This window comes from Amphiprion ocellaris, chromosome 3 (assembly GCF_022539595.1).
Source record: "Amphiprion ocellaris isolate individual 3 ecotype Okinawa chromosome 3, ASM2253959v1, whole genome shotgun sequence".
NCBI lineage: Eukaryota > Metazoa > Chordata > Actinopteri > Pomacentridae > Amphiprion > Amphiprion ocellaris.
The window spans coordinates 24292730-24309591 of record NC_072768.1 but is presented as its reverse complement, the minus strand read 5'-3'; the positions used below and the strand labels follow the sequence as shown (position 1 = coordinate 24309591).

At 39.1% G+C, this 16862-nt stretch overlaps 1 protein-coding gene across 2 annotated transcripts in view; it reads left to right on the top strand.

Annotated features, from left to right (window-relative positions):
- Positions 1 to 16862, top strand: part of poc1b (POC1 centriolar protein B) — a 53052-nt gene that overhangs the window by 34328 nt on the left and 1862 nt on the right. The gene's annotated exons all lie outside the window — the stretch shown is intronic.

The window sequence follows — 16862 nt, the reverse complement described above, 5'->3', positions numbered from 1 at the left end:
TCCAAACACCACTAATGGTTGAAATTTTCACCTATTAGCTTAGTAAGTAAACTGTAAATGAATGATGATGACTTATTGATGTAAATGAGACCTTGGGTGTAAATGGTTAATTTTCCTTTAACACATTAAATAGCATAATAGTGAAATACATGTCAGATGTTACAGCTACTGCCTGATGTTTTGATGGGCCTTTATCTTTGTGTGTTCATCTTTCTGTGGTTCTGTGTTCTTGTATTCATGTATGTTTTCTGCTATATCCCAAAAACGACTGCATTGCCGGCTTTCATGGAAGCTGCAGGAAGCTTAACCTCTGTGTCCCATGACTATGACTCATCTTTGGCATGATGTTGTTATGTAAGCGGGTGGAGTGTCCTCTTAAAACCGGGCACAGGGACACCAGATCACAGAGAGGCGGTTTTTCAAGATGACAAGTGAGCTGGAATGATTGCATTAACACCTGGATTACTGTAACTGAAACCTGATTGGCCATTCACCCTACTAATCCACCTGCAAATATGGCCTGTCAGTTCTGATTTCATATTAGTTGCATATTAGTTACTACAATTTACACTGTGCTGTTGTCTTCCAGGATTTCATCTGCAGTGCTTATAAAGAGTATTTACCTCCCACTTGGAAGAGTTCCACTTTCATTGCTTTTTAGCATTGAATCATGGCTATTATATATTAAGAATTTGCACCAAAAGACTATTTAATGTCAAAGGAAAAACTGATTTCTACTAAGTGCTGCCAGTTAATTAGAAATATAAAATCAGACGAGACACTATACTTGACAGATACCAAAAACTGCACATAATCAAAAGCACATCATCCATACAGTGGAGCACAGTGGTGGCAGCATCATGAGGAGGCTGTGGGGATGCTTCTCTGCTGCAGGCACTGGAAGGCTTGTAAAGGTACAGGGTCAAATGAATGCAGCAAAGTACAGAGAATTCCTGGAGGAGAACCTGGTGCAATCTGCAACACAATTTTGACTTAGGAAAAAAAAAATGTTTTCCAGCAAGACGATGACCTGATATGAACAGCCAAAGCTCCACAGAAATGTTTTAAGGACAACAAGGGTAATGTTCAGGACTAGCCAACTGAGAACCCAGACCTCAATTCAGTTGACAATTTGAGGCTGGACTTGAAAGGGACTGTCCACTGATGTTGCACATCTGTTCACATGACAGAGCCTGAGCAGGTTTTTAAAGAAAAGTAAGAGAAAAATGTCGGTGTCCTGATATGCAAGGAACACTGAGACACATCCACACAGATTCAATGCTGTAATTGCGACCAAAGTGCATCAGCTAAATACTGACTTCAAAGCGGTAAATACTTGCACAATCATTTATTATACTTATGATATTTTCTATTTTTAATTAATTAAAAATCTGTTTTAACTTTGACATGTATAACTCTTTTTGTTATAAATTGTTTTCCAAAAACCCCAAATTATATTGGTCATCATTCACTGTTGAAGAGTGGTAAAAGGGGAACATTTCAACGCTGGATAGATACTTTTAATGGCACTGTAACCACTACCAGTAAAACAGAAAAACAGTGTCTTCTATTTATTGGGACGTTTGCAACCATTGTGAAACTTCAGTCAGATTATTCAGGCCTTTGTACCTTATTCATCATGGGCATTAGTCTGTTGTTTTGAATCATGAGTGCTTTTCAGTCAGATCACGACTTGTACTCCAGTGTGACTCATTCCTCCTAAAGGGGTGGGGATAAATTCAAGATGTCTTCAGACCACGAACAGGTAATAAAGACAGGCAGAAATAGCTCTTGCTTTGTCATATTTTAATAGAAAAAAAATCCTGTTGGTGGCTAACAAAGCCTGTTTCCACACCCACACTGCAAGTGCTTGACCACATTTAATGAAGACTGAGCAACCTTTTTTGGAGGATGCTTTCATCCAAAGCTCTCTATTGTCAACACTGCATCTACTTTTAGCACAAGCGGTAGCCTATAACCCTATCAGTGTGAGTACTGTTTCTGCCCATTAAGCTACATCTACATGTTTCATATTAATATATCTACAATTTCTGAAATGTTATCCATAACTTAAAGTGACAGCTGATTTGAAAACTATAATATTTTAGTATTTATAATTTCAACAGATAAGTTCAGGTTTTGTGTATCTGCTTACATCAGCTTGTTTTGCCACCAACTGATGCACTCAACTCAACTTTTAATGAGTACGAGATTGTGCATAACCACTTTTGTTTTTGAAGTTGCTACATTTTAGTCACTAGACTCTTGTTAGGCGCTTTCCTGGATCTTTAATGATCTTGATGGACAGATACAGTATGTACTGATAGCACCCTTAAGAATCTTTTTAGAAATTTGAAGTTGATGAAATTATTTGTCTTTTTGCCACTTTACAACAAGGACAGTAACTGTTTTAAATGCAATGTTGATAATGTATTGCCTCAAAAAGATTAGATTATGAGCGTGTTAGCCAAGAGTTGTCAATTTCCAGGTGATATGGAGCAGCAGTAGCACTCATCTGGAGTCATGTTTCTGGCCTAATGATGAATGTTAGTCTGTTTTTGTCTCCAGCACCTCCTCAATAAAGTCTGGCTCAATAACTGTCACTTCTGTGACAGTTACCTGTTAGTTTTGCTCTTTTAAGATCTATGTTGTTTCACTGAAAATACATTATTAAAAGAACGACACTGTTCTGTCTGAGTGTTTTTTGCTTCATATTGCTGGGTGTTTACTCTACCGTGAACCTTAGCAATGTGCTGAGTACTGTTGTGTGGGTGTTTTTTTTCGTAGAGGACCCCACCTCTCTGCTTGTTCATTTATTTTTTATTTTTCTGCTAAAATGATGAACTCCTTCCTCTTGGGTATGAGTAATAAGATTGATTGGAGGGATGATGCTGCACCACTCTGTCCGTCTCTCTCTACCTGGTCCTGCCTGAGCTAGGCAGGGCTGGGCAATGATACATCTTCATTCATGGTTAGATGCGGCAACAGATGCTCTCTCATTTATCTTGCAGAAGTGGGTCATACTACCAAGTTTATCTTCACACTAATTAACAGTGTTCCTTCTCCTCTTCTTTCACTTACCTTGTTTCTTTATCCTCTTTCTGAGATTATTTTTCTATTTCTTTGCCTCTGTCTACAGATAGACAGAGACTACACATAAAAATGTAGTCTAGAGATAGACTACACATCAATCCTGTATCTCCAGTGCATTTGAAGGGACCACAGTGATTGCACTCCACTTATTTATCAGCAGCACACATTAACTCCTGCAAACGTGTCATATTTTTTTGGTCAAAGCAACAGCACAGTATTACTTAACCTTTCATTATTCATGACAGATTATGTGCTACTTTGGCCCATGATGAATTAGTGTGTGTATTTGATGCAGTAAGCTTTGTTCTTTTGGTCTTAGTCATCTGCTTGAGTGATTGGAATTAAAACTTTAGTCATGCTAGTGGGACAGCTCTAAGGTTGGCAATGTTAGTCTGTCAGATGATCTGTCTGTTGGTCCCCCACTTTGACACAGACCACAATGTCTCAACAACTACTGAAGGGATAGTCATTACTTTTGTACAGGCATTCATGTGTTCTCGTTGATGTATCTTAATCAATATTGTGAACATGCCAATGCAAACATAGGCATGTTACAGGCTGATTACCTCAGCCTTACCTTTAACAAAAATACAGTGTCACAGACTTCCAGTGCATACATATATAAACAGACTGCTTTGCATAGCAGTATGCTGACCTAAATAGTATCATTCATTTATTCTAAAGTGCAATGATACTTTTAGAATGAAAGTCACACATTCACTTGGCAGTTTATTAGGTTCATCTAGCTAAAACGAAAGCTCCTTCGGGATTAATAAAAAGTTTTCTTGTCTTAAACTAATGCATCAGTCCTGCAAGTCCTATATTAGCTTGTTCAAAGACATGTTCAGATGTCTGTACGGTAGGGCATCGAGCAACTTTCCAAAGTTCAGATTCTAAAAGAGTCATTTAAACAGTCTGACTAGAATTTTGCTTATTGATCCTTCATCAAACGTCACATTCTAGTTTCTAAACATTGTACTGCTGATGTCTACTGTGTATCTACCGCTATTCATCTGTACCAGTAGTTATGTGAGCTGAATGCCCATGTGTCTTCCCATCTCCTGAAGCACATGTCTTAGTATATCATGAATCTGGCATTATTCTTGTGATTGTCTTGTAACAATTACCTTTATTTAGCAAGTGCTGCTTCAAAATGCTTTACAATGGTGGAACTGGACCCAACTGTTCTTACTGTAAAGTAGCTGAAAAAATAATATGAATAATAATAATAATACATTTTATTTGTATAGTGCTTTTCAGAATAGTCAGCCACTTTACATAGTTACATATAAAATCAGCAAACATTAAAACAGAGGAACATCATAAAACACATCATAAAAATAAGTTAGTATTATGTATTAAAAGCAGTTCTGAACAGGTGGATCTTGAGGAGTGATTTGAAGGTGGTCAGGTCTGTGCAGTCACGGATGTGTTGGGGTAGGGAGTTCCAAAGTCTGGGGGCAGATATGGAGAATGCAGGTTCGGTGCTTGGTCCTGAGTTGGGGGGGGAGAAGGTTTGCAGCAGAGGAACGAAGGCTGTGGGAGGGAGTGTGACGGTGGAGCAGGTCTCTGAGATATGGGGGGACTTTGTTATGGAGGGCTTTGTGGGTCAGAGGACTTTAAACTGGAAGCCTTGTGGGATAGGGAGCCAGTGGAGGTTTCGGAGGACAGGGGTGATGTGTTCATGGGAGCTGTATCTCCACTGTCCACTATAATAAAGGCTAAAAATAACTTTTAAAATAAGGTAAATCAGAAAAAAGATGATCGTCGCTGCAGTTATGGTTACTTTATCTGTTTGTATAGGAACTGTTTATACGTTAGCAGCATTGTCACATGGGAAGAAACCAGGAGAATGCTCTTGCAACTTTACATGAACAGAGACTCTTTTTCATTGCTCTTCTGTGACAGCGAACACAACACATGGACTCTATTTGTTCTGCTTATTGAGGCATGTTACTGTACCTTTACTGCCCTTACAGTGATCCTCTTCTGTGCCTGCAGCAACATGCTGCTACTTCTTTCACACGCTGGGACTCATTTCACACCACAAACCCACTAGTTTACGTCACCTCCTTCGTTAAAGAGGGTGTGGAAGTTAAACTGTGGGTCTGCGAACCTCACTGGTGAAGAAATATAGTAACTATATTTATTCATATTATTATAAAGGGTTTGTTTAATTGGACAGACAGAGATGGTCAGCAGTGGAGGATGTACTCAGATCATTTACTTAAGTAAAAATACTAACACTGTAAAAGTTCAGCATTGAAAATATTACTCAAAATAAAAGTATGTATGTACACTACCGTTCAAAAGTTTGGTATCACCCAGGCAATTTCATGTTTTCCATGAAAACTCACACTTTTATTCATGTGCTAACAAAATTGCACAAGGGTTTTCTAATCATCGATTAGCCTTTCAACGCGATTAGCTAACACAATAGTTGCTGGAAATGGGCCTCTGCACCCCTATGTAGATATTCCATTAAAAATCAGCTGTTTCCAGCGAGAATAGTCATTTAGCACATTAACAATATCTAGACTGTATTTCTGTTTGATTTAATGTTATCTTCACTGAAAAAAATGCTTTTCTTGTCAAAAATAAGGACATTTCTAAGTGATCCCAAACTTTTGAACGGTAGTGTATATATAATCAGGAAAATGTACTGTAGTATAAGAAGTACCTAATGCAGAAAAATATATCCTGTTACCGTTATTATATAACACAGTGTGCTAAATTATTAGATTATTATTACTTAGGCAATAATGTAAAAGCAGGATTTTAGTATTGCAGTAACTCTAATTACCTGCAACTCAAAATCAGAATCAAGAATTGCTAAGAACCAGAATGTAGAGGCATAGTTAGAGTTGCAATCAGAATCATTGGTACATTAACCAATGATGCCCAGCCTTAGCAGTCTATGACGCTGCTCTACTGTGTTTTGTCCACCCTATTAAGGCTAAATGAGAGAAATACCGTTGAACAGTTTCATCAACAATGGAACACTGATCATGAAAAGAAGATTTATTGCAGGACTGTATTAGACTGCTTGAGTTTCAGGTCGGCGTACTACAAAAAAAAAAAAAAAGCCAGCTGATTATCTCCATCTATTGCATAACAAAACTGGCTGTCCTTCGCCAGTCTCCATCTGCCAGTCTTCACACATTTTCAGGTCTCAGTCTTGCCTGCCATCGGGATTGAATGCACACTTTTTGTCCAAAAGTGTCATTTCTGCATAAATTATCAAATAAATACTGACACTGTGACACACTGAGCCGTCAAGGACCGTTGTTGCATGAAGCTGAGAAAGCGAACAATTTGTTATGAATGACTAGCTGTGACACTGCATTCATTCAGTGTAATTTATATGTATAGAGGAATAGTTGTGCTGTGTGTTTGGACTGAGACATAAAATATTTGTCCGGATCTAAGAATTGCTTACTTGTGTGTCCTTGAAATGTAAGTATAAAATACACTGTATTCATCAGTTGACATGTCTGTGTGTGTGTGCGTGTGTGTTACGTGCTTTTGTAAAGGTGTGTGGGCGTGTGAGTGCGATTTCAGGCTCCTGTGTTTGCATAACTGCATTGTGTTGTGATAGAGGAGATGCAGTGTGTGCTTCTGTGTGTGCAGCCTTATGTGAAGTGTATGTTTGTGCTTTTACATGCAATTATGTTGCTATCAGTTTTTTGTTGTATGCATGTTTAAAAGGCCGGATGTGTGCGTGAGTGTGTTTTAATTTTACTTTTGAACTCACCTTCTGTACATGTTGCTTCTAACGTACTTTTAGCTTCCGAGTGTGTACACCAGAGATAGAGATATCTGGTTCCGCTGCCCTTGATTCATTGCAGGACGATGCTGTCTTTTTGTTTTACTGGCTGTGGTTGAGGTGTTTACAGTTCACATTCATGTGTGTGTGATGCGGTCAGAAAACACTGTATTTAATGGCAAGCAGGATATTTTCGTTGGAGTGTGTGGGTGGCTACTGTGCGGATGTCAGAGGCAGACAGATAGGGGCGAGAGAAAGAGGGAGGGAGGGTGAGAAATCAAATGGATGTGTTCACTTCCTCAAAGCCACATGAACCTCCTCTCAGCTTCCTGCTCGTCTTCCAGCTCTGACCTTTTAAAAACATAAGCGTAGCGCACCCTCGACAAAGATATCTGTGGATTTGGGTTCTGTGACCATGTACTTCCCTGTTTACCCTGTGTGAACGTTCTGACGTGTCACTTTGTGTGTCCATGTGTGGGTGTGTACCTTCTTAGCTGTGTCTGTGTTTTGTCTGAAGAAATACAATTCCATGTTGTGGGTGTGGATTTAGCACCTTGGAAAAGGAATTATCTGATGTGGCGCTTTTCCAAGACCAACACGTCACACAGCGGCTTCAGATCTCTCTGTAGTTATACCTGCCACCTGACTTCCTGTTGAAGGTTCAAGGTCAGGGGCTGAGAGGAGGAGGATACTGTTTATGTTTCTGCTCATTACCACAAAGTAGGCAGTTTACTTTTTGAAGAAAGATAAATTGGATGTTACTTTAGACAACTTTCAGCAGTCAGTACCAATGCTACTGTTACTACTGCTGCTGGTGCCATGATTCTATGGGCATTTACACTGAAAACAGGCCTGTTCTAAATAGATATGAAGGTCTGTGTGGTGTTATTTCAGGTTAATACTGGCAATGTAGCCGTTGGAATATTTAATTTTTTCAATTATGACAATTACACAGATACAAATTTCAATATTAACACCATACACACGCACACACAAATACCATAATGGAATGATCTCACCTTGATACACATTAAAAAAGAAAACCACTTGGAGTACTCCACTAAGGTTGCTCAGTATTTGTATCATTTCCGATGGCTGAAATCTTGAAAAAATGTGTGGCAGAAATCACGGCAACATAGAATGTGACCATGTAATATAGATGTACCCACAAACAAAATGACCTTGCGCTGAGCACAAGTGTGTGTTATACATGTGTACGTTATGTACAGATATCGAATCGCGTGACCTAAATATGTAGCGAGCAGCGGGAATTGATGGGACTCAGAAACACCTCCACAATTCAATCAATTGTTCCTTGTATGATTTCCGATGGATAAGTCCCGATTAGTCCGCAACCGTCGATTTGTAGTAGGATTGCAATCATGTCATTGTCAGCAGGCAGCTGATGTATTGTTCACTTGTTGTCATAGTAACAGTGACGCCGTGCCGCTATCTCACAATGATACAGGAATCTTTACCAAATTCGTGGATCCAGGTTAAGGTTCTAAATTGCTGTCTTGCAACAGGTATATATGGACGTGCAACCCGACGTCAAGTCCGCTAGCCCTCAGAGCAGGAAATGTGCTGCTTAGTTGGGGGACCTCAGGAGACCGACACAGAAACCACAAGTAGAGTAACTGAGGGTGAAGGGGCCTTTATTATTAAGTCATATGATAAGCAGCTATAAGCCAGAGGGAGCAGCTGAGGGTTTGTTCATGCAACTGAACTTTCAGTTTTTTTGATATGTACTGTCATGGACAATGCTACTGAAGAATTTTTATATTGCTTTGGAGTGTCACCAGATTAGTGATTTTAATAGTTTGACAGACACCTTAGGCAGGGGTTTGTGATCTGGCATTTTACAGTTCCAGACAATTATCAAGAGAAACCTCTCCTTTTTTCTCTTTTTGTAACAAATACACACATACAGCATTCATGTTATGCAGCTACTAAAGTTTGTTTAATGCGCAAATTTGCTTGATCAGTGCCATGCCTTCCTAGTTCCATTTTTTTTAGTGTTAAAAATTGAATTTTTTTTTTTTTTTTTTTAGAAAGCCCAGCTTTCTTTTCAGAGGCCCTCTGTGTTGACACACCATCTGTGTCAATGGACTGACCTCATTCTTATTAATGAGATAGATGGGATTTTCATGAAGGCTGAGGGCACATTCAGTACATCAGAGTCCAGGCATGACAAGCGAAGAACTCTCAGTTGTTTGAAGGGAACCAGTCCGTCAGCGCAGCAGGGCTGCTGCAAAAGGAGAAAACAAGACAGATTCTTCTGCTAAAAAGGCGACCCTGGCCCTGGTGTGGTGAAACCCAAATACTTGTACAGTCTTTCAATAGTAAGAATGCACATGTTAACGTACAATGATTGGTTGGTTGTTAGTAAGGTAAGCTTTTATTTTGTTAATTTAAGGCAGCTCTATGCCATTAAGAGTTGGAAGAAGTTAATTCATCATAAATGTCAATGTGTGTAAAATTGGATTCCAAAATCATAAGGTAATTTATCAGTTTATTTAATTAATTGCCCAGCCCTACATTGTACATTGTTTTGGCATCTTGTATCCTCTAAATATGTTTATCTATTGCTCAAACTGAACTTCTTGAGTCATATTTCACACTGCAACCCCCTGAGATTTTTTAACAGGACTGATTTCATTTTGAATGCCCCCTACGACTGCTGTGTAACCACAATCTGACCACAAGGGTTAGTTGTTTTTCCACAACTGTATTTAAGTGTGCAGTGCCTAAAAGATTTTTTGTGTGTTTTAATTTTACCTAACTATGTAATGACCACTAAGAGGCATGAGGTGGAACTAATTGGTTTTCTAAAGATTTGTAAGGCATCACTGAAAAACTTTGCCGTCCTCAAGGCTGGGGCCTTTGCAAAGCAAATTATTTGTATGTATTTATTTATTTTTACAAAGGCTGACTTTTAGGACGTGGTATATCACTTTTGTGGGGTAAGGACCTAGAGCATATGCAGGGGAGGTGGACGAATACAGGCTAGAAATAGCTAGGTTTATGTTTACACACAGAATTTACACTGAAACTGCTTGTACCAATGCAGAGGTACCTTCGGAAAAACAAGCAGAAAAGTTGAAGATATAGAGGCGGATGTTTGCCAACCGTTCGCACACATGACGCTAGTAGCTGAAATTGCCAGTCCTGGGTTGTGTACGGCAACTTCACTTCCAGTTCAGGAAGGTCACTTCTGTGTGTCTGTGCATCCAGAGGAGTAGGGCTGTGAGTGCTGGTAATAATCAAGGACAGGAGTGATTCCAGCTGTGTCAGTTGTGTTTGAGTGTGTGCAAGTGTGTGTTTCTCCCTGTTGGTAACAATCTGCAGTCAGTGGTACATGTGTGTATGTGCCACCAATAATGTCTGCTTGGCTTGAATAGTTAGTGTCCAGAGGGCAACTATTTGGGCAGCCATTTGCTTACATGTGCAAGTGTGGGTTTGCAAAAAAAAAATAGGAAAGTGAAACCGGGGTGGGAGGTCAGGGCCAGCTTAAGCCTCCTTTTATTTTTAACAAGGATTTCCTCCCATCACAGAGCCTGCTTTATTAAGGGCAGTACATGGCATCCTGTGGACAAAAAAAAAAAAGTTTCTTTCCCATCACAAGACCAATTTCAATACCACATGAACCGTTTGATAAAGGAAAGGAGTGGCAAGGTTTCGAGATGAGCACTGATGTTCATGTTGGATTCTCACGCACTAAGAAATATGTATAGATGATGCCAATTTCTGGTAGGTTGAAGTAGAGCAATAGTTTATTTACCACACTGTTTTTCCATCAGCCATTATGGACATATTTTACAAACCTACTTCTCCTGCTTAGTAACCTTTCATGTAAATGTGACAGAGATGTGGTTAATGGCTTACAATGAAGACGACACTCAAAAAATGTAATATTTAAACATAAAGAACTTATCTTTCTGCATGAAAATGTAGGACAACAAATACAGCTTCTTTGGGAAAACCATTGTTTTTTAAAAAGTAAATAACTGGATTATTTTATTATTGAATTATAGAGAGTTTTCATATGCCAATAAATAAGCTTTAATGCAATAGTACTTAGTTTTAAAAACAGTCAAAGAGGAGTATGGAAAATTCTTTAATCAATTATGAAACAACAGCAGGACTTAAAATAAACTTCTCATTTCACACACACTGCCAGACAATTTTTTCCATGAAAACTCACACTTTTTATTCTTGTGCTAACAAAATTACACTAATCATCACTTAGCCTTTCAACACAATTAGCTAACACAACAGACCATTAGAACACACGAGTGATGGTTGCTGGAAATGGGCCTCTGTACCGCTATGTAGACATTACATTAAAAATAGGCCATTTCCAGCTAGAATAGTCATTTACCGCATTAACAATGTCTAGACTGTATTTCTGATTAATGTAATGTTATCTTCATTAACAAAAACTAGTGTTCTTTCAAAAATTTTATTTTTATATATATATATATATATATATATATATATATATATATATATATATATATATATATATATATATAAAAAAAAAAAAAATTAAATCAAGTGTAAATTTATAGTGTCTGGGCAGTCATGACTTCAGTAAAGTTAAGTATTGCTTGTAATATTTGTAGTATTATGTGGTATGATCAGCTTGCAAACACAGCCGGTGCTTGGTATCAATGAGGACAGGCATCTCAGTGAAAACTAAACATCACAAGGCTGGAGAGCCCAGCTGTGTCCTCTTTAGTGGACAGGATTGACTGATTTGATTTCTTATATTCAATCAGGAAATCTGTCAAGAACAAGAGCTCACTTCCAAGAAAGACTGGAGTTCAAAAACAGATAGCTGCATGTTCACAGTTCCGTCACTCTAAACAGCAATCGCATGCTCACAAACACAAATAGCATCTCTAGACTGATACAAGTGTCAGGTAAAGTAGAAAACTATTAGTACTTTAAAGTCCCTTAGTTGAATCAGTGTCTCGAGGTTCAAACTGTTGCACTTCATTTTTGGAGTGAGGTACATTAGATCAGAAAAAGTTTGTGTGAGGTACTTTTAGGCTAATAATTTCCAATTATCAGCTATCAATTATCATTGACTGACAGATGCTTATTGATGGAAAAGTGAAGTGTACTGGAAAGTTATTGGCTCTGGAAGACCTTTGCTCACATCGCATGGAGGATTTTCAGAGTTTAGTAATAAACATCAGGGAGATTTTTGGAGATGACTTTGTGGCTTCAGGTGGTGCAGGGGGGAGGAGAGGAGAGTCGCTACATCAGAGAGGCCCCTCAATTAAGATCAAACGGCTTTTTTATGTAAGGGTCGCAGTGTCTGAGGTTGCCTGCCAAAAAAAGAGAGTGCAGCTAATGCTGGTGCTCATAGTAATCGTGTTTTTGATCAGGCATCTGTGATTTGATTTGCAGAGGAGGCTATTTGTGATCTGTTTTCTCTTGAGGATCCTTTTGATCATAAACATCACAGCGCCGCTAACATTTGAATATGGATCGCTCTTCTGATGGTGTTGCCATTTTCGGTAAACGTGCTACAGTCAAGTTAACAACAATATCAATGAATAATGACTGATTAGCATTTACAAGTGCTAGTTTGTGTATTTGACATTGCATCTGATCATCAACTGGGGTAAACTGCAACAAAATCTGCAAACTTTCCACAGCTTGGAGTAATTTGTGTGCAGTGTGCTGTTGAAACACTGTCTCTGTGTGATTGATAATCTGTACACTGTCAATATTGATGCCTCGCTAGCACTGAGGCACTGTCATGTCACTCCCATTGCCCCCTCATTATCACTGCGGCTTCTTTCTGCTTTGCTTTGCTCTGCCACCCTGACCTAGCCACCCACTCATCTCCCATCGAACAGGAAGCCCAACTGGCAGCACGCCATGACCACATTCCTGCCACCACTGACCACCGTTATAGTGAGCCTTGACCCCTGACATTCCAGAAAGCTTAGCAGAGGTGACTTTATCTCATACATTACCCTTAGAATTATGAGGTTCTTGTTTAAAATGTTAAGCTTCAGCTCTATGTGCCTTGAGGTACTAATCTCTGTTATGTGTTTTGTTTGTGTGTGTGTGCATTATGTAATTTGCTGGGTGTAATAGCGCATTCCTCAGTACATTTGATTAAATGAACAAGCATCACTGTAGATCTGCATGTTCCCATGGTTTTGTAGATCTCCAGCATCCCTGCTGGTGCCAATTAGCCATCTTAAGTGCCTCTAACTTTAGATTATCATCCAAGATTTTCTATTTTTATGTATTTGTTGCATAATGTTCAATATTTTGTTGTTGTCACTTGTCACTCTTCCTTTAAGTGCTTCTAGTAAGTTAGATTCTCTGCTGATCCCCACTTGAATTTAACTAAGTAAATAGTTAAGAGCCTTCCATTGGATAATTACTGCAGTGATGAATATGTTTCAGCTGGAAACAACTTATTGAGCCCTAGGTTATGCAATGAGTTGCTTCTCATTTCTGAAACAACCGCGTTGGAAGACATATCCTGTGGTCATAGAAAGGATGTTCATCAGTTTCAGAAGGGTCAAATTATTGGCTTGCATCAAGCCAAGAAAACAACTAAGGAGGTTGCTGAGCCTACTAAAACTGAGTTAAGAACGGTCCAACGCATTATTAAAACCTGAAGTATAGTGGTGAACCATCATCTTCAAGGAACAAATGTGATTGGAACAAACTCTTAGATGATCGTAGCAAATCAACAGTACAACTCATGGCTATGTTTAATAGTGAAAGTAAGAGCATTTCCACACGCACAGTGTGAAGAGAACTCAAGGGATTGGGACTGAACAGCTGTGTAGCCTTATAAAAACCACTGATCAGCGAGGCAAGTAAGAAGAGAGGCAGATGAAGTGATGCACTCATCATGGGGGGGCACACAGAGGGATGGAGGTCTGGATCACATGAGTATAAATGAGCTGAGCAGATGTTGGCCAGATGTGACCAAGGAGGGGAGGGCAGGCGTTAAGGATGAAGAGAGGGGAAAAAAAGAAAGAAAGAAATGAGCACAGATAGCAAGAGAGACTCACTGTCCACACACTGACAGCTTTGTTCACCTCCTCTCAGGAGTTAAACGTTACTCTCCCTCCTCCTTCTTTTACACACACTAATACACTCCTCCTCTCCTCCCTCCATCCTCCTCCCTCTGCTGCCTCCCTCCTCTCTCTCTTTGAAGTGAGGACAGTGCACAGGAAGCAAGCCGGAATCGATTGCTCCATGCATTAGGCCTGGAATGTGTGACACCCTCCTCCTCTTCACCCTCCTCTTCCTTCCTCCTCCATCCTTCTGACACATCCTTCGTTTATTTCCCCCCATCCACATACCCCCCTCCACCTTCTACATAAAACACTACTATTATTTTTGCTGAGAACCCGACTTTGTTTCTCTTTGTGCAGTTTATTAGTAGCTAAAATGATAGCTTGTCTGAAATGAGTAGTTAAGTGTTCATTGAATCTACAGTACACGAGGATTAATCGGTTACAATTTTAAAATCGGTCACTTCAACCATTTATCAAACATTCTTTACAGCTTCTCAAATGAATAGTTACTTGTCCTTTTGTTTGCACTTTTGGTTGTACAAAGCAAGCAATTTGAAGACATTACTGTTGGACTGAATAATTGAAAAATAATGTGTACGTTAATAGATGCATAAAAATGACACTAAATTTCACACTTTATAACAGTGATCTGCAGATAATAATCTGTTTTGCTTTACTTGCAGTGAAAAAACAAATAATTATGACTAGCTAATAACTTTAGATGGGTTTTAAGCTAAACAATAGGTGTCTCTGTCAATTTGTTTATTAAATCAATAAGCGTTAACTAAGTAAATGAAAGAGCAGAAGGTTAGTGACTTAAGAATTTGAATCCCAGGCTTCTAAAAGTTGGCAACGTTGTTCATGAACAGTGCACTTTAAGCACAGTTGGTTCTTTAAAAGAGCTTCTAAGGAGCCTCCACCACAATACTGTAACTCTACTGTAAGGTTACTGTGTTAGTTGTTTCTGCTTCGACAAATGAGGAATGAGCAAAACGTGTTCTTGGTTAAACTGAACAGAATGTTCTCTCTTCGTTTTCAGCCTCTCTTGTCATATCCCTTTCTTTGCTCATTTAAAGAAAAATCACCTTCTCCAGGAACACACTTAGTACACGGAGCGAAAAAATAAACTGAAGCAGATTTTCTCTGCTTTGCTCTGTGGCTGTAGCCAGTCCTGTCTTAGAGTGTAAATAACCTTGTGAACTTGTCTTTAGCTGGGAAAGTAGTCAGTCGGTCACAGAGTCTGCTGTTCAGTCAGTAATCCAGCAGTGTGAGTCATCCACCTACTTCAGTCTGCCAAATTGCAACAGGCTCAAGGCCTACTCCACTGACAGAACAATGAGACAGGACAGATGTTGGCTAACTCTGCACAACATTAGGTATTACCACTGCATATTAGCAGGGTTTATTAACACCTATGATTTATTCTGTCTCACACTTTGATTCCTGCATATTTCAAACATGACGGTGAAGTAGGAGAGATATTTAAGGCTCCATCTGTGCTTTGTTCTGAGTATTATTTACAGCTCAAACGTTAACACAGTTTTGTACTTACACTTCAGTTAATGCTTCAACAACATCTAGAACTCCACTTCACATTTCAACCTAATCTGTTGCTTGCATTTCTAGTTTCTGATATGTTGCTCAGTGTATCAGACAAGGCAATTATGAAGTCAGATATTCTTGCTGTGACTTTGCCGAGACATGAGTGACTACACATTACTGACCAATCATGCCTTGTCACCTTTCATGACCTGTGCAATGTGATTGGGTTGACGTTGCCATGGACCAACTAACAGAAACAAGAATGTAAGCAATCAGTGGCGAGAATGATGCAGGTAATTTTGTATTGGAAAAGCCTAAGAAGAGAAGGAAAAAAATGTCTGTCAATTAGTCCACTGGTGGTAGCTGCAGTTTAGTATTTGTCTCTTATTTTCACCATGTTCATAAGAATCATTTGGGCTGCTTTTGGTCAGTGTCCTGGACACAATGTAGTTGTTGTCACATATCGAGAGAGAAAGTAAAAAAGATCTGACATACTAGTCCATATCAGGATGTTGTGGGACATCCCAGATGTGGCATTCTTTGTCCTGCACTATAAAAAACAATAGTTTGTGCAATGTAATATCTATTATATTGGACAAATTATGCATATTGGTTTTTTTTTTTTGGGGGGGGGGGGTATTTTTTTGTAATTTTCGTTAGCAACGAGACAGCTTGACACCATTGGTCTCTCCTTCAAATACTGTTGGACACCTCTGCAAATGTGTCAGCAATAGCCTGTTGCTGAGGTGATGGTACCTGGCTGGAAAATGCAATTTTACATCTTCAATTCTATCTCTTCACTTTACTGGTTTAGATGTTATTGGCAACTCAACTATCAGCTCAAACGCATTACATTTCTCACATAGAAGTAGTCCTAGCAGATCATACCCCAACCTTTCTTTTCAGTACATACTTAACTGATACTTGGACCCACTTCAGCACTTACTTTTCAACTGAAACTATTCCCTTTAGCATTTTAATTGTAGGACTTATTTCCATGTCAGCTGCCACTTTCACCCTCTTTCAGTGCTCCAGCTTTAGGTTCCTTCACCTATTCTTGTTAAAAACATTTCAAAAGTTCCAACAAACAAAGTTTTGAAGATATTAAGGCTGCTTCAAATGTCTTAGAAATCCTACAGTGAAATAGAGCACCCTGAAATTTTCTTTAGAAATATTTAGCCTAGCCTTCTCTCACTCTGTGCTTCCTGTCCATTTCCAGCAGAGTCCTGAAACAAGCTGGGCACTTAGGGGCACCCTTTAATGGGGTATTATTTTGAGAGCCTATTGTTTTCAGTGACATGTCCTCAATTATATGTCAGAGTGTCACAATGGCGATTTGATTTAATGTGGGTTTCTTGCGGAATATAATGCATTTGTTGGTGGCAAAATTCATGGCA